General features: G+C 41.8%; 1 protein-coding gene across 4 annotated transcripts in view; it reads left to right on the top strand.

The window, feature by feature from the left end:
* Window positions 1-18,072, top strand: part of KCNIP1 (potassium voltage-gated channel interacting protein 1) — a 139,346-nt gene that overhangs the window by 70,069 nt on the left and 51,205 nt on the right. The gene's annotated exons all lie outside the window — the stretch shown is intronic.

Below are 18,072 nucleotides of genomic sequence, written 5' to 3'. Positions count from 1 at the left end.
TGATTTAGGAGAGAAGTAAAAGGGAATGCTTTTGAAAATGCTGTCTGTAAATAGTCAGCATCTGCCCCAGTATCTGCCTCAGAACTCTGCACCATGTAAGATTTCATCAGGTTTTAGAATTTAATTTTTAATTAAATTCTTACTGCATCGTTTTGTATGACCCCATTAGAGAAGAATTAAATTTTCCTGTGTGAATTTTATTCATGGAATAAATTGGCCCAGAATTAATTCTTTATCAATTCTTTATCATCTCAGAAAATACTGAGAACATTAAAGAAAATATTGAAAGAACTGGAACTGACACATTTGCCTTAACAGAGCTCTACTTAAAAAGGATATGCACATGAAGAATCCAAGGCATAATGAAGCCTCCTACACACAACATGGAATAAAATATTTATACTGTAATCATGCTATTAATAAAATTATGTATCAGCCGGTGTCTGCTGCAACAAAACTCAGCTGAGAGCCTGGTTACTGTCTAGATGGGGCAAAGAAATCTTAGAACTGAAGACCAGACGCACATGGACTAGCTTGGGAATTCCTATCCTGATTTAGATGTTCAGTTCTGTAATACCCTGACTTTCAAAAAGTCTCCCACGGCAGCTGGCACTGTCCCTTCATTTTGGTGTGCAGTGAAGGGCCAGGGAGCAGAGGGAAGGTCTGTAGCCCTGCTCTGCTGCTTCCATCCCTGGTGGACCCCTGTGAGTGCTGGGGCTTTCTGCAGTCATCTCCTTGTTTTCAGTTGTTGTTGAAGGTAATTCTATCCTTAGGAATGGTTTGGCTTGACCAGAGCAGAGCAATCTCAGAGGCTTTGCTGTCAGTTGCTGCCCTTGTCAGAGTGCTGTTGTGGTACCCAATGGGTCATCTTCTCATCTCAGGGTTTGGTCCAGTTTCCAAGGTTTAAAGAAAAAGACAAAAACCCAGGAGGTTTGTGTAGGGACAAAATGACAGGTAGAACTGAGAGGAATAGTTAATCTGTGCTGTGAACGGACACTGTGGGGCCGAATCTTAGATGCAGTCTTAAGGGTAGCTGTACAGGAAAATTTAACTAACAAATAGATACTGCTTGGTGCTTTTCCTGTTGCTATCATGAGTCCTTGTCCTGGATTGCCAAGCAAATTGTATTCTATTTGCCATCTGTATGGCAGTTGCCTTGTTAAGTGGGCAGTTTTCCTTATCTCTTCCACAACCACTCCTCCCTCCAGGGGGAACATGTGCTGATAACAGGCTATTGAATGTCACTGCATGGCTGATAAGAACTACAGCATCCCATTAGGAGATGAGAGCCCAGAGGGAGGAGCCAACCATTGCTAGCCAGATAGAATCTGGAGATTCTGGAATACCAGCATGGCTTCTCCACTGGATTTCCCAGAGGAACAGCAGCTGCCTCTTCTTCCACTGGATCTTCAGAGGAAGACTACACCCTTTCTACAAAATCTCTGCTCCAACAGAACCACCCCTGACACTCCAGGAGGGCTGCAGCCACAATTCCATTTGGACTGCTGTCACCCTGTTCCTCTAAGTTCTTCTAAGCCTTCTGATCTTTACATTCTTGTAACAAACTTTCTCACATACTTTTCTCTAAATAATTATTGTTTTACGTTCTTTTCTGGAGGAGGAGAAATTTGATTCATTGCGTTGCTTTATTTTGTGTCCTATAGTGACAGACTGCTACCAGCACCCTGACCAACAGGGTGTCAGGTCATGTTCTGACTCTGTCAGTGTTGTTTTGGTTTACTGCATTGTTTATTTTATCTTTTTATTTTCTTCCCTATTAAAGAACTGTTATTTCCTGCTCTCATATTTTTTGCTTAAGAGCCCCTTAATTTAAAATTTATAGCAATTCAGAGGAAGGGGGTGGTTGACATTTCCCATTTTAGGGGAGGCTCCTGCCTTCCTCAGCAGACGCCTGTCTTTCCAAACCAAGACATCTACTTTCTGACGCACGTGTGAGTTCACTTTGAGATCTCTCCTTGTTTGCTGGGAGCAGAAGGGAGGTGTTGCTCTCAAGTGAGGTGATGGCCCTTGCCTGAGCCATTTACATGTGTGGTCCCCAGAGTTTTGCCCAACACATTACCTGCCAGAAGCATCTGGACGCCCAGTTCTTCAGCCCTTTCTCCAGTGCCAGAGTATGCCAGACTGGCAACCTTCCTCCTTGTAGAGAGAGGAGGAATACGGGCAGCAGTACCCCTACTGCTCTGCATGTGCATGGCTAAATTGGATAGTGGTGGATATTCTCCTCCCAGAACACTCCTGCATTTCTTTTTTGACAGGAGTAGCTTCCTGCACAGTGGATTGCTCAGGCTCAAAAAAAAAACCAACTGAAAATTATATTGAGAGTTTGTTATAAATATGATCTATTGCTGTGAGACAGTTACGAGCAGGAAACACACAGCCTGCAGCTTTGTTCTGTCGGCTTGCCCAAGCTAAATAAATTTTGATTGGAGTTTATTGGAGTAGGTTCTCTTTTCTCTCTCTCTCCCTCTGTCTCTCCCCAAAGACACTGTTACTGGTGGATTGGGCTGTTCAGAGAACAGCTGAGAAGTGCTCTAGGTTTAAAAAATTGTTCTTTTTTGCCTGAAAAAAAAGAGGAAACCTCCTCCAGGAGTTAGGGTGCAGAGCAACCAATAACGCAGTAACAGAAGTGTCATAAGGGGAAGGCAAAATCTGTGCAAGTCCCTCTGCTTTCCAGGGGTGGGAGAGACCCCCTGACTGGAGCAGTGTGCAGAGCAGGGGCATTTCTCTGCTCCACTTGGGATAAAGCAAGACTCGGACTTTACCTCTTGAATCCAAGCAGGGAGAGTCACAGAATTATAGAATGGTTTGGGTTGGAAGGGAACTTAAAAGGGCATGTAGTTCCAGACTCCTTGCCATGGCAGGGACACCTCCCACTGTCCCAGGCTGCTCCAAGCCCTGTCCAGCCTGGCCTTGGGCACTGCCAGGGATCCAGGGGCAGCCACAGCTGCTCTGGGTACCCTGTGCCAGGGCCTGCCCACCCTGCCAGGGAAGAATTTTTTCCTAATATCTAATCTAAACCTACTCTCAATTTAACCATATTCTCTCTTTGTCCTGTAACTCCAGGCTCTCTTAAATAGTCTTGCCCCATCTTTTGTGTAAATTCCCTTCAGGCACAACTAGATCTCTGAAGCCTTCTCTTTTCTAGGATGGACAATCCTAATTCTCTCAGTCTTTCATCATAGGAAAGGTGCTCCATCCCTCTGAGGAAGGGAGGATGCCGTGTCATGTCAAAGAGCTGGGCTACTCTGGAATGCAGCTTTCTTAAAAAAAAAAAGAAAAAAAGTGCATTTTTGTGAAACATTTTTATTTTCTACAAAATAGATCTTTTAACAAGAAAAAGAAATAATGTATTTGTTAATTGGTTATGTTGGTAAATCAGCTGAGAGCAGCAGCAAAACAGAAAAGAGGTAAAAGTGAACTCTGAGAAATTCCCTTTCCCAAACAGAAATAAAAGTAAATTTCAATGCTTATTGGTATCACCGAGCTAATTTCATTTTTAGTAGGAGCAGAGATTTTAAACCTGACCAAAAATAAGATTAAATTACTTTCTGCTTTTTACCCTCTGTCCCAGCCCATTTCCATCAGGTAGTGTTTCTTTCTTTTGCTTTCTGTACTCAACCATTTTTTATTGTTCTAAATTATAATAACTTATGTCTGGACTGTTAAAAGGTGGTTTGATTTCCATGGTAATTGGATTTGATATTTCAGGAAATTCTTAACCTCTTCTCAGGAGTGTTTAGGCACTGAGAATTTCAGTAAGGGCTGTGAGATGCTCAGGTGGAGTTCAATAATGAAAAGTGTAAGATTTATTTTGGATGAGAAAAGCTGTGGATGTCAGTGATGCTAATTACATTGCTAAGGAATTGATACTTCTAAAATATTAATAAATATTAGTATATTGGAATACTCATACAGAAAACAGCTTCACTCAGGCCTTTAGGGACACCTTGCTACCCAGCAAAGCTTTAGTGAAGTCATTAAGAAAACCTTTTGCAGCTTTCAAAATAATCTGTGGGACTGATCCTGCTGTGAACAGTAACACAGGGTCCACTGTGCAGCTCAGGAGAGTCCCCTCTCATCACACAGACAGCCTTGGACTCACAGCATATCAGTGCTTAATGTAGCTGGACAAGAGTGTCCCAGGAGACAGCAATATAAAGCATCAGCTGAAGATAGAAGTACTCAAATGGTTAAAAACCAGTAACTGAAAAAGCAAGCTGGATTTCAGGCTTCCAGGGGAGTATTATTAATGCAGTAGCTTAATAAGTACAACAGTAATGTAAGGTTTTACTTTTACACACATCCATCTATCTATCTATCTATTATCTATCTATCTGTCATCTATCTATCATCTATCTATCTATCATCTATCATCTATCATCTATCTATCATCTATCTATCTATCTATCTATCTATCTATCTATCTATCTATCTATCATCTATCTATCATCTATCATCTATCATCTATCTATCTATCTATCATCTATCTATCATCTATCATCTATCTATCATCTATCTATCTCTGTCTATCATCTATCTATCTATCCATCTATCTATCTATCTGTCTGTCTATCTATCATCTATCTATCCATCTATCTATCTGTCTATCTATCATCTATCTGTCATCTATCTATCTATCTATCTATCTATCATCTATCTGTCATCTATCTATCTGTCTATCTATCTATCCATCTATCTATCATCTATCTATCTATCTGTCTATCATCTATCCATCTATCTATCTATCCATCTATCTATCTATCTATCTATCTATCTATCTATCTATCTATCTATCACCTTCCCAGGTTAGGTTGTCCCAAAACGAGTTAAAAGAATGATGAGTGTGGTACTTGATGTTGTGCACAGAATTCCTAGTCATTGCAGACCAAGTAATCACAATTTACCAGAACAAATGGCCCTATTTTCAAAGGGATGCAGGTTTTGGGATTTTTTTTTGTTTTGTTGGGGTTTTTTTTGGTGGGTTTTTTTTTTTTTTTTTGGGTGGGGGGCGGTGTTTTGCTGTTGTGGGGTTTTTTGGGGTTTTTTTTTGGTTTTTTTTTTTTTTTTGTTTTGTTTTTTTGGTTTTTTTTTTTTGTAATTCTATGCACATCTGGCTGCAAATCTGGAGAACTAAGGGAAGGTAAGTAGGAAGGACAGACAAGTGCTTCCTAATTGGCAGCTATTAGGTGGCTCCGAATAAGGTCCTTCAGAGAATCTGTTGCTAACTGTCATGTGCAAGGACTTGGAAGCAGTTTCAGTGTTTCTGGGTGCTTGTGGAAGTGCCCCCTGAGCCAGGGGAGTCAGCTGCATGCAGTGCTGGCCATGGGCACAATTGTTGGTTTTCCTCACCTGAGACAGCCGCGGGAGCAGCAGCTGACCTGCTGCTGACCTGCACCAAGGGCAGGTGTTAAACACCTGCACAAGCCCCCTGGGCTGTGCAGCAGGAGGGAAAGGCTTTTGCTTCCCATAGACCCCTCAGACTTCATCTGATTTCCTTCTAACAAGCTGCTTCTTATAATATTTCAGATTTTACCAGGTTCCTGTGAATACAAGCTACTTGAACAAATAGCTAACCTTTTGTAGCTGCATTCCAGTCAATAGTGAAATACAAAAATAGGGCATCTTTTTAATGAAACAATTTTGCTTTGAGTTTTCTAAACTTCCCTATCGGACAAAGAAAGAGTTTTGGACTTTTGCCTCTGTGTCGTTAAAGTATAAGAGCCCTCTAAAGCTGTAATTCAGTATGAAAAATGCTAGTAGGTATCAATCAGATCTGGTGGATTTTGGCTGTGACAGAGAGGAAATGCTAAACAAGGTGGTTACTGTATATTCTGTTGCCTTAGAGACTGAAACATCTGTATCCATGCAGGCAAGTGATGCAGACATGGTAAGATTTGACTCCTTACATTCCTCTGTTTATCTGGCTGTCAATGGAAATGTTTTATAGTACGAATATTCTGGGCTTCTGTAGCATTGTATTTATCTGGTTGTGTGGCATGTCTTGGACTAGGAGGGCTTTTTAATTAAAGTCTAACTCTGAAGTCAGGACTCTCCCGAAGAAAAGATGCTTTTACATAAATAATTTTTCAAGATGAACTTGGAGGGACTTGAAATGATTGTTGTACTGGTGATAATAGTTGGATTTGTGAAGGCACTTGAGCATATGGGTCTCCTAGAAGACAACTTTGAAGGTAGGATATTAAGAAATAGAAAATACTTTATTCTGAAAGCCAGTTGCTGCAGAGGCTTTTACTTTAATCTGTATATGCATGTTCAGCGTCTGAGTATCTGGGGAGCTGAAAGGTAGCTGAAATAATGTTATACTTTCTTTAGGCAAATGAAATGTATTTAAATGTCTATATAGTATTGTAGCTCTCATTGCAATGCTGAAAATAAATGTGGCATAATCTTAAACCATTCTTTGCTTATGTTTAAGATTGTTTTAAGAACTTCAATACAGATTTGTGTGCTTTAGTAAACTGCAGCTCACATCCCAAAGCTCTAAATGAAAGGTTTGCATTTTAGTAAGTTTATCATTATATCCTCTCAATTTGTTCTAATTTCTAGAAATGTCATGGCTTATTTTTAGCTATTGGCTGTTATTAACAGAAAATCCAAAAACCTTACTGAACTTACCTGGATGAATGTTTCTGTCGTAATCAATTTATCCCTCTCTCAGAATATTTATCTTTAACAGATCTGTTTGGTCTTGCTCTCTATTCTTGAGTATATTTTAGGAAAACATTGCTGATTGAAAGGTAAATATGCTTTGCAGGGTACAGTTTGAAGGAGCTATAGACCTGCAAATGATATCCTAATTCTTGTTACCTCTCTGATTTATAAACAATGTAATTCATGTAGAAACATGCAAATATTAAATATAAGGGATGAATTTTAGACAGTGAGCTCCATAAATCAAAACACATCTGTACAGACAGTGTCATTGTTTAATAGGGAGAGTAGATTTACAGTATACCTGAATATTCCTGAATATTGAACAGCTGCTTTTTTTAGAAACTTGAGAGTCATTTTTCACGGTGAGCAAGAAATACACAGTTGTTAAAATAACCTTCAGCTACCACAGATGGAGAACAATTATTCCTTTCTGCTTCAGAGCTCATGACCACCTGGAAGAGGTGAGCTTGCTCGCCTCATAGTAATTTACCTGACAACATTTGGTAGAAGGTTTGAAGAATCTTGGAGAACTATAAATGGAGGGGAAAAGTTATAAAACTTTTCGTTCATTGATTGTGTTCTTTATTTTCGTTCTCATGCAAGTGTTTGCTTTTCCTACTTCCTGCTGCTTTGAGCATTTTCCCTAACTTTTATGTTTGCATGAATTAAGAGGTACCTGGTGATGACTAATGTAAAACATTTTGAAGCTGGGGCAGTAATGCAGATTGCATAGCAAGTGCTTTACCTACCAGCTGACTTTTCCAGGGCTATTGAAATGATCAAATTGTGCAAGCAAGACAGAATGACAAGAGAAAAATTAATTTACTTTGGCTTTTGTGAGTCCTCAGATGTCTATGTGCTCCTCTCACAGAGAGGTGTTAGATGGCACCTAATGTACAGGTAATTTCCTATCTCCAGCTCTAGCAAAGTCTGTTATGAATTGGTCCATCTGGGCACCTGGATTTTTGGAATCCTTTTATTGTCTGCCTGAATGCATCTAAGGGCAGATTCTATTTAACAACTTGGTTAAAAAAGAATAGAGCATTGAAGAAAGAAGCTTTAGGAGATGGCAGTTCATGGATTTGGGTAGCTGCCCAGTCTCCAGTGTACCTGTGAGCTGTACTCACATCATGAGTAAGGGGGGAATGGCACATTGCTGACTCCTAAGGAGATGGAAAGTTTGGGAATATTTGAATAATTCAGAGCAAATCATCATAACGTCTAGCTGTATTTCTGATTAAATTTACATTAAAATACTGTGAATTGTGCTGAAAAAGGGATGAGGTTAACTTCACATTAATATGTTACCACTTCAGGTAAGCTGGTATTCAGACTCTGTAGTTTGAACCTGTACACAATTATGGCTTCCTTACAGCTTCTCCTGCCTTGTCCACACTTTGTGAAAACATACAACATCCACATACTTTGTGAAGCTCTGGTCCTTGTGAGATCTGCTGCTTCCTTTTCTGTAGTGGTGAGATGAATGAGGTTGTATGTCAATAATTTCCAGCACAGACTATTGACTATTTGTTACAATTGGTAAGTTCTTAATGCTCACATGTTGGTTGTTATACAAAGAAATTATATTTAATATTCTAGTGAGAAAAAAATTGAGCTTTTAACTTCCCTTTATTTTTAATAGTACTGCGTAATGCTGTAGGATTTACAGAACATGATGCTCCATAGGAATCTACACTGTCAGTACAGTGTAAATTCCACAAGTGTGTGTTATCCCAAGAAGAAACAAATTTCTGTTTCCAGGCTTCATTGAGCAAAGAGAAAACAGATATCAAGTTAAACACAGAGCTGTAGAAAGGTGTGCTGAACCTTAAGCACTGCCTATGGAGTGCTAGCCAGCAACAGCTGGAACCACTGGACCTTGCCTTGGGCCCAGATAACTCCTAGCTGTGCTTTCCGTTTCCCCAGACTATTGTGGACTTTGTTTATACTGAACAGTTTACAAAAGTACACTGCTAACAAACTCTGTGTTGAAACCATTGTAATTATAATTCACACTCATCCGTACTTTCTGCAGAGTGACTTTCAAAGTGACATACAAATATAGAATATAAAATCTTTACATTTTTAAGCGGAGGAAGAGAATTCAAATTACCATAGACAGAAACAGGCAAAACTCCTTGAAATTCTGCACCCTTCCTGCTAGCCAGTAATAAGTGTACTCTCTGGAAGATCACAGTCACTAAAAGGAGATGCTGGTGCTGGAGTTCAAGTCCTTGACTCTTGCTGGCCTCTTGCTCTTACTCAAACATTTGTGGGCACCTGGACAGGTGAGTCATCTGAGTCTTTGTGCTGCTGAGAAAGGGCCTCTGTCTAAATGTCACATAGAGCACTCAAACTTATAAAATTATTTGCAAAAGCATTAGCTCAAACCGTCTGTCAGTAACTGAGAAGAGCGGGGACATCAGAGTTTTCCAAACTGTGCTTTTGTTTCTATCCAAAACTGGTTTTGAAAAACATACCAATATCCACAATAAACCCCAAATATTCCTATGCAATTTCCTATCTCCTCCACTCCTACTAAAATGCAGTGGAGAACAATGTTCAACACTAGATGTTCCTAGGGAAACCTGCTGTCCTTCAGCTTCAGCCTGTGGTATACATGGTGCAGGATAGAGGGAAAGAGTGGAGTTTCTCACAGAAGAAAAGCAGAATGATAAGAAGATTCTCTTGACAACTACAATTCAAATGTTCATATACACCTCATAGTTTGGTTTGAACATCTGCATATTATTTCCATCTTTTTGAGATCTACTACCACGTAATCTTAAAATTTAACTCTCTGTTCCTCAAATCTCTTATCTCCTTTTCCTTTTCCTCTTTTATTTTCTTGAAGTGTGTGCCTTGTTAAGTCTCAGCCCTGGCTCACTTCCCATGCCTTGCTTGGCTGTGGCTTGGCTGTTTGGCAGTGTGTGGCTGTTGGACAGCAGCTCCTCCCAAGGGCGGGGGGCAGAGCTCTCGGGGCGCGGTGGTGGCACCACCTCGGTGCTCTGACTGCCTGTGGCCAGTGGGCAGAGCATCTCAGCACCAGCAGGGCTTCTCAGGCTGCAGGGCCACTTCCACACAGCAAAACACAAGAGCACTGCTAGAAATAAATGGTCACAGAACAGACTGAAAGGCCTGAGTTTGTATTTTCTGGTGCCCACACTCAGGTTTCTCGCTTTGCTACTTCTCTTTCTGGCCCATTTGTCACTGCCTTTTATCTTTTAAAAAATTAATAATGCCAGTGCCCTGTAATGAGCTCAGAGAGCTATCCTTGAGTATAGAGGACTTGCTCTGAGTAGACTGAGCCAAACCAGCAGCTCCCAGACTAACAAAGAAGACAGCTCTGTGTATGCATTTACCCTTGTGAGCTGAGAGACACCTGCTGTCCTCAAGAAGGTGACAGAGCTGACTGGCTGTCACACGCTGGCTGAAAGGAAGTAATTATCAGAACTGTAATATTTTCTCTGTGTTCCCTCAGCAGTCACAGCATGGCTGTGTGCTGTGTCTCTGCTCATAGGGTTTGGTACTTGGTGCACACTGACACGTGTGCCCACCATACACCCCACAACGTGCCTGCAGAGGAGCCTGAGCTCGTGGTCAGCACCTCTGCTTTGGGCTGTATGAAGTTAGCACAATTAATCTGGTACTGGGCAGTTTCAGCTGTCATTGATGGACATATTTTGGGGGTGTCTGCTTCAATGTGGACTCAGGAGGAGCAAGAACTCCTCTTCCTGTTCCAGCTTTGGAATTTTTATGTTCTTGCACTTTCATTGCCTTTTTTGAGTGGCTGATGAACTCAAATAGAAAGCATTTAAACCTACAGGTGAGCTCTGGTCTACAAATCACTTCTGTGCACTCATGTGAGCCACTAGGACTGTACTGCTTTTGTGAGCAGAGAATAACCAAAGGACAGGAACCTTCTGAACAGAAATAAACTGGTTTGCTACCATCTAGCATGGTTTTCTACATTCTGTCAGTGACAGGAGTGTGCAAGAGGTTTTCCTCTCCCTTCTTCAAGATGGTGCTCAGACAGATTGAATGTCTTTTTCTCTACATAATTTATGCGTAAGTAAAATGGAGTTGAAAATAATTACTAGTTCCATTTTCCTCCATGCCTAACCTTGACCATAAAATACCTGTAACTTTTACATGGAAAGGTTCTAAATCAGCAGGCTGTAAATTGTAAGAATCTGCTAGCAGCGTGTGCTATTACATACTGCTGTGCATGCAATAAACTTCTGTCTTCATTCTGCCACTTCTGACAGGCTCATCATAGTGATCATCTAATTCACACCTTAGAAGCTGGATGAGAGATCCTCACAGGAGACTTGGTGGGTGTACTGCAGAGTCAGGATCCTAATTTTTTTCTGCTGGTCTTACATGACTCTCAGTTTGTAATATCAGCTGTATATTTTACATCTCTGCTTATCACTTACACTTGAAAAATCTTTCCACTTTTCAGAAAAATCTGAAAGTGCTTGATGCTTTCTAGGTGAATACAGCACTGCACTTTTCTTGCATTCAGTGCACTCCTCAGGCACACACACTTACTTCAAATGTGGAAAGTGACAAAGATTCTGTCTTAGTATATAATTCCAAATAAGCTATCAAGATGAAAAAGGCAGAAGAAAGCAGGTTAGGGCAGAAGAATGTAACTGTTCTTTCAGGTGGGGAGGAGTATGCCCTAATTGTAGAATCATAGAATTGCAGAATTGTTTGAATTGGAAGTGATCTTAAATATCATCCACTTCCAAGCCCCCTGCCCATCCACTAGATCAGGTTGCTCAAAGTGGCTCCATAACATTATGGGACTTATTTTCTCAGGCAGGAACTGGTAGTGTTTGTGTCCCCAGGGGTATGGTATCAGCACAAAGAAGGGTGAGCCCTGAGTGCTGCTGTGTTGGTGGATGGAGCTGCTGTTCCTGTGTCAGTCATGGTGCGTGACCCCTGGCAGGGTGGTGCCACAAATGGTGTTACTGAAAATTCCTGCCAGGGGAATTGGATGCAAAACATGTTGACCCAATAGGAAAGTCACTCTATTTACATTTTCATCATTTCAGATCTTTTTGAAGGGTTAGGGGAGCTTCTGTGACCCCATGATTCCCACAGAGCCCACTGCAGTGGACTTAACCTTTCTGGGGCACTCCCTGGGCTCTGTTTACTAACTAATCCTAAGTCCATATTGGCAGAATGTCAATTTTATTTTTGTACCTCAAAACCATCTACCTTTGGGCTTGTCATTTATTCCAAGTTTACTGTACTGTGGAGTGGAAAAAAACTTTTTGCTTTAATCCGTGGTTTTCCATTGAACACCTGACCCACTTTTGTTCTAACTGGAATGCTTCTGTGCTTAAAATTGCTTCCTAGTTCAGTTGTCTTGGATTCATTTAACAGTTGTTAAAACTGTTCCTCTTTCTGGCTTTTGTCCCAACCTCTGAATTGTTAGCACTCTTACAGAAATTCTTCTATTGTGTCATTTGAAAAATGGTAGAAAAATATGAATTCAATAAACATCCCAACAATGTTTAGATTACCTAATTCTCACATGCTCTGAAAGGTGGGTTTTTCTCCTAGTTCATTCTTGTGAAAATTCTACTGTAAAATATGCATGTTTTCGGAGTGGAAAAAGAAGAGGTACTCCATAAAAATGTGATGCATCTTAATTTTCATTTATCATATAGTTCAAAATATTCTGCTTTCAATAGCACATTTTTCAATTCTTTGAGCACACACCAGCTCACATGCAGTCGCTAATTTGCAATGCCTTGGTTAATATACTCTGAATTGATGTATTTCATTGAAAAAGTAGGGAAATAATGCTCTTATATGTACATCAGTGGTGACATACTGTGGTTCTGTTAGAGGTCAGCATTGTACACCATAGGAGAGTCTGAGTTGTCCTTTGAGGGTGGAAGATCATTGCCTTGTATGAACCAAAAAGCACAAGATGAAGAGACAGCCCAGAAAAGAACGCAGGAGGAGGGCCTGGGGATTCCACTTCAGTTGGTATCTTCCTGCATCAGAAAAAAGAAGAAAGGGAGCCTCCAGGAGTGAAATAGTGTGAATAAAAAGCACTTCTATAGCATCTCAACAGGTTAAAGAAAGCCTTGTCAATGGACAGGTCAAGGTTCAGTGGAGCAAAGAGAAGGTACGACCAGAGAGCTCCTTCTGCATTCCTGCTCCTCCATGGCCTGGCAAGGGTCTCCCTGTGTGGGACCAATGGTCTTGCACGAGGCAGGCTGAGGCTTTCCTTTGGCAGAGGGGGATGCATTGCTGCTCAAGAGGCATCCAGTCTGGGACAGCATGTGAGCTGCTCTACCAGTCTAACATTACTTGAGAACATGCTAGGATGATAAAAGCAAATCATTATACAGTACTGGAATGGAGAAGACCCACATCTCCCAGCCATGTGAACAATTAGATACTTGTGAACAATTAGCTACTTCCTTTACCACAGCCTAAGAGGGTTTTCACTTTTTTAAGTAAAAATAGCTCCAGTAATTGTTTTCTCTGGGTTTTTCTCCAAAGAATATGAATGTGTCATTGCTTCCAGTTGACCTAAATTTGTTTCCTAGCAGGACTATGTGCCAGCATTTTTCTCCATGTCAGGAGGAGCACTGGCTGTGGTTGGCCATCTGCTCATCATCCTCTGTCCTTTACCTGCTGTCCAAGACTTGCTTTCCTCAAGCTTTCTGTTATTTATAAAACTTGAGAATCCTGTGTTGAGACCTGCAGACCAGAGGGTTTGAAGAACAGTGAGGTTCTTCAAGTTTCTAACAATTGCTTGTCCCTGCAAAGGTGTTTGGGAAAAACCTGTTGTCAGTCCTGCTCAGAACAAGCCACCCGGGTCCTGCAACATGCATCCTGCAGGGACACCCTGGGAACCAGCTGGCTGTACTGGAGCATTTCTGCTTCCACCTTCTGAAGGTTTCAGTAGCTTTCCCTGCAGCTGATTGCACTTCTGCTTCTTGATTTTAAAAGCAACTTTTTGAGTTCAGCTGCATAGAACTCCCAGCTGGGCTTTTTAAATACAAAAGGAAAAGGCTGAAAGGAGCTACCATTGATCCTGAGCAGAAAAGGCAACTCCTAACACAACATGCACGTATTGTTGAGAAGAAAGAAAACAAATATGATGGGACTTGTAGGAGAAACTTGAGTAGCACTAGTGCAAACATCAGAGACAAACTAAAACGTGTGGCCTGTTAAAATGATGTTCTGAAGGTCTTACTTTTAAGTTATGATTACTCCTGGCTTCTCTTCTCTTCTCTTCAGCCTTCATCCCTTGAGTCTCCCACATTTATTCAGTGGGAAAGGAAACTGGTTCCAAAGTAAAGACCTGAGTAATGAGCTAGCAGAGCTGGCAGAAGCATGGAGCCTGCTTTCCTAGCTGTGGGATGGCATGTCCCATGCCAGAAGGGACAGTCTGCCACTTGACTGTAGTTGTCCAACTGTGCTTACAAAGGAAGTTGTTTGTCTGGAGTTTGGTTTTACAGACAGAGATGATGGGACTAGTCTTTGGATGTCCTACAGCTCTGTTCTTCACAGAGTTTGTTTTCTGCAGTCCTGGATCAGTTTCCTGGGTTCAAGTTCAATGGGACATTGGTGCTGACCCTGCAGAAAGTTTTGAAGATCTCTCCTGCACTGTATCTTCAGGTTTCTCATTTTGTTTTCAACGGGGAGCCCAGTTCTGCCTATGAATGGGCTTCACAGCAATATCAGTGAGAAAAGCTTTTATTCCTTGTCTCTACTTGAATATTTGGCCCAATGATAATTATTAAAGTGAATTGCTGTGCATCTGGCCAAAGAGCAGGGTCACACTGCATGCCCGTAGCTGCTGTTGTATGGGAAGAGCTTTTTCTTAATGCAGTGTTCAGGCTATACTAATTTGTACATTATTTACCCTTGCAGAAAGAGTTCTGAATTGCTTGAAAACTGACATTGCAAGCCTCAGAAAACCTGCAGGGTGGGCTGCTGTAGGCTTCAGCAAGAACTTTAACTGTTCTTGGCTAAGAAACCAGCATTTGCTGTAGGTCATAAAAATAAACACAGAGGTAGCAAATCCAATTACTGTGGAATATCAAACATCTGAGTGCAAGATGAAGGAAATTGTACATGAATGCCTGACAAGAAAACTATTGATCATATTAAATTATGCACCTCTCCCAAAATAGCTGAAGTTTTAAAAAGAATATAGCACAGCAATACTCAATCAAAAACAAAAGTAAAAGCCTGGTGCACATCAGACTTGGGACAACTTACTCACAAGGACTACTTTGAAAGTGAGAAAATAGCTTTGAACTGCATGCCGTGCCCTTGCACAAATACGCATGCATGCAGATTAGAAAGCAACCTCTCAGTAAAAGTGAAGGGATGTGACAGCCCCCTCCTCTATAAACCAGGCCAAAGGCAGTGGAAATAGAAAAGAGAGCTGGGAGGAATAGCCGAGCACAGAGCCAGCAGCCCATCTGGCAAACGCAAACTGCAGCCCACTGAGCCCTGGCTGCAGGCCTGCTGTGTGCCCACTGTTCTTCCAGGGGCACAGCTGCAGTCAGGCTGTTCTTGGTGCCTGATGACTCTTACAGCTGCACAGGCAGGAGCAGGAAACCTCAGTGGAAGAGAAACAGTAGGGTTAAACCCACCCCCCAACAGCTGTGAATTATTATTCTCTGTGGGAGGATCTTTCCAGACCCTGCACCATGTATTGTTTGTTAAGAACATAAAGCAGGTTTGATTCCAGCAATGTATTGTAGCAAACGTAATGGTTATCTTCACTTTGTTTCTTTAGTTATGCAGAGTGGTGAGGTTTTTTTTTTACTCAAGCCCAAGTGTTTAGATTTACCCCTAACTCAGAAGCTTTGTATTTCAGATCAGGCTGGCATTCCATAGCAAACTATCAGGCTTTTTGTCATTATCAAGTTCTAAATGAAAATGTTTGCTCTTCTAGTAATGTTAACTTACAAAAAAAAAAAAAAAAAAAAAGTGCCATTCGAGATTTTTGCTTTTAAAAAATAAGGTGCAGACAATGTAATTCAGTTATTCTTTATCCCTGAGACAAGTTCAAATTTGGAGAAGTATATACTGGCAGCATAGACCTGTATTTACAGGAACCCACTCAACTAAAACCTACATTTTAGTGTTTTCCCAGTGAAAGCCCGGCTTTACCCAGATACATTCGGCTCAAATGTTCATAGATAATGGGGTTAAAGCATCTGTTGGAGTTGGTGACAAATTCCCCCAAGCTCTGGTGCCTGCCATCACTTCTAATAATAAGTAAATTACTTATTAGTCCAAGAATTAATTCAAACAAAGAGGTGGTTCTTACAACAAAATTGATTCCAGCTACTCATCTGGCCAAGATCTGTAGTACATGCAGTATTGTGACAAAATCTGGTACTAAGTGAGGGAAAAAAAGTCTAAAAACTTGGATTTTAGACTTGATATTTGTTTAGTCATGTAAAATTTGTGTAGCATCAACATAAAAGCTGGGATTATGAAAGCAGTAAAGGGAATTCATCCATCCCAGTTCTATCTATTTTAATGAGATGGTAACTAAATCTAACTCATGTTGTGTATAGAGTACACCAAGGATTTTGTAGTGCTTGCTGTAAGCATTGTGAATTAATTGGAAGGTTGCTCCTTAGCTGCATTTAATGAAAAACTTGAGCCATTTGGCTGAATTCTCTTTTTTTGGGTTGTATGGTTTGGTTTTCTTTGGCGCTACAGCAGTGTCCTGGGTTGAAAAGGAAGTGAGTTTTTCGGGAAGTTGTAGTCAAACCAATCAGTGCTGAAATTTGAATATTGGCGCCTGGTGTGGCCACTGAGGACATGGATGCGCCTCTGAGAACACAGGGGGTTAAAAGCAGAGAACTCCAAGGGGGAAGCTCTCTTGGTTCCGGGGGGTGAAAGAGCTCGGAGCTGCCCTGCCCAGGTGCGGGCTGGGCGGGGGAGGAGAAGCCATGCGGCCAGGTGAGGTAAGCTGGGCCTGGGACAGAGAAGGGAGGGGAAGGCCCCTGCAGGATGGAATGGAAGGGTCGAGGAACCCTGAGAGGCATCGGGCAGCCCCAGTGAGAGTGAGAGTGAGAGAGCCTGTGCCTTGTGCTGGCAGCACGGCTGAAGAAGAAGGCGGGGTGCGGCAAGAAGGTGCCTGGCGCTGTGGGAGTTCTGGGCAAGCAGAGGCTGAGATTTTAACCCTTTTCTTGGAAAATGAAAACTTTGTGGGACATTAACCCTCTTTGATTTGAATGAGAAGAGAGACAGACATGAAATAGAAGGAAATGGGCAAGTGTGGCGGAGGTCTGAGCAAGTGAAGGATGTCATAAGAAGATGAGGAAGAATCCTAGGTGGGAGGAGATGATGGAGTGGCCTTTGGCTTTTTTTGCATAGCCATAGACTGAACTAATTTTTCCTGTAACACAGAGACTGCATTTAGGGGGATGCAATGGCTTGAGACAAGAGAGTGACCTGCTGTAGTGACTGCCAGTGCAGGAGTGAAGAGAACAGAGAAGGATAAGGAGGGTGTGGTGGTGCCCTCTGGCTTTGGGGAAGGAGATCTCTGTTCTCGAGACCCTTGGCCCCAGGGGGAGTGAAAATGGGTGGGGTGGGGGGGGTGGAACTGTTGTTCCCAGATGAGAGAGGGTTATTCTTCGGTACTTGGCAAGGCATTCTTAAAAGAGAATGCTCTAAGCAGTTTTGGTCCATGACAGTGGTGAGAGCACTGCACATGGAATGAAGGAAGGTGTCACGATGGCAGATTTTCTCCGAGCAGTGCCATTTGTGACATAACTGTGTTTCCTGGGGAAGACTATGGTACAAGAGAGGCTCCTCTCTCCCTTGATAAACTGAGAATTGATTATCTGAGGGGTGGTAACTTGACTGAGAATCCAAGGTTTTGTCTCACTGTTCTTGGGTGGAAACTGGGTGGGGGAAGGAGGAATGTTTTGGAAGGTTTTCATTTTGAATTCTGTGTGTGTTCCTTTTATTATAGTTGTCGGTTAATAAAGTTGAGGTTTTTTCATTATTTCTAAGCGTGAGCCTGCTCTGCTCTGTTTCTGGTTGCATCTCCCAGAACTCATTTGAGAAAAATAAATTTTCTTGGGTGCATTAGCATTGCACCAGCGTCAAACCATGACAAGCAGGTAATGTGGAAATTGCAATGCTGCCTGTAAGACCAATGGGGGATATATCAGTCACACCCCTCTGTTATCACTGCCTTTTAGCTGGGGATCGGGAGGCTCATCCTGACATTTGAAAGAGAAATGGCCATGCTCCAGCAACCAGCCTGGGAACTGTACAGCACTGCAACTCCCCTGTTCTGCTTTCCACACCCAGGGAGTTGGGTAACAGTGTTGTAGATTGACCCAGGGACACACCTTG

This window comes from Haemorhous mexicanus, chromosome 15, assembly GCF_027477595.1.
Source record: "Haemorhous mexicanus isolate bHaeMex1 chromosome 15, bHaeMex1.pri, whole genome shotgun sequence".
Taxonomy (NCBI): domain Eukaryota; kingdom Metazoa; phylum Chordata; class Aves; order Passeriformes; family Fringillidae; genus Haemorhous; species Haemorhous mexicanus.
The sequence above is the reverse complement of the archived record's forward strand: the minus strand, read 5'-3'. Positions and strand labels throughout refer to the sequence as shown.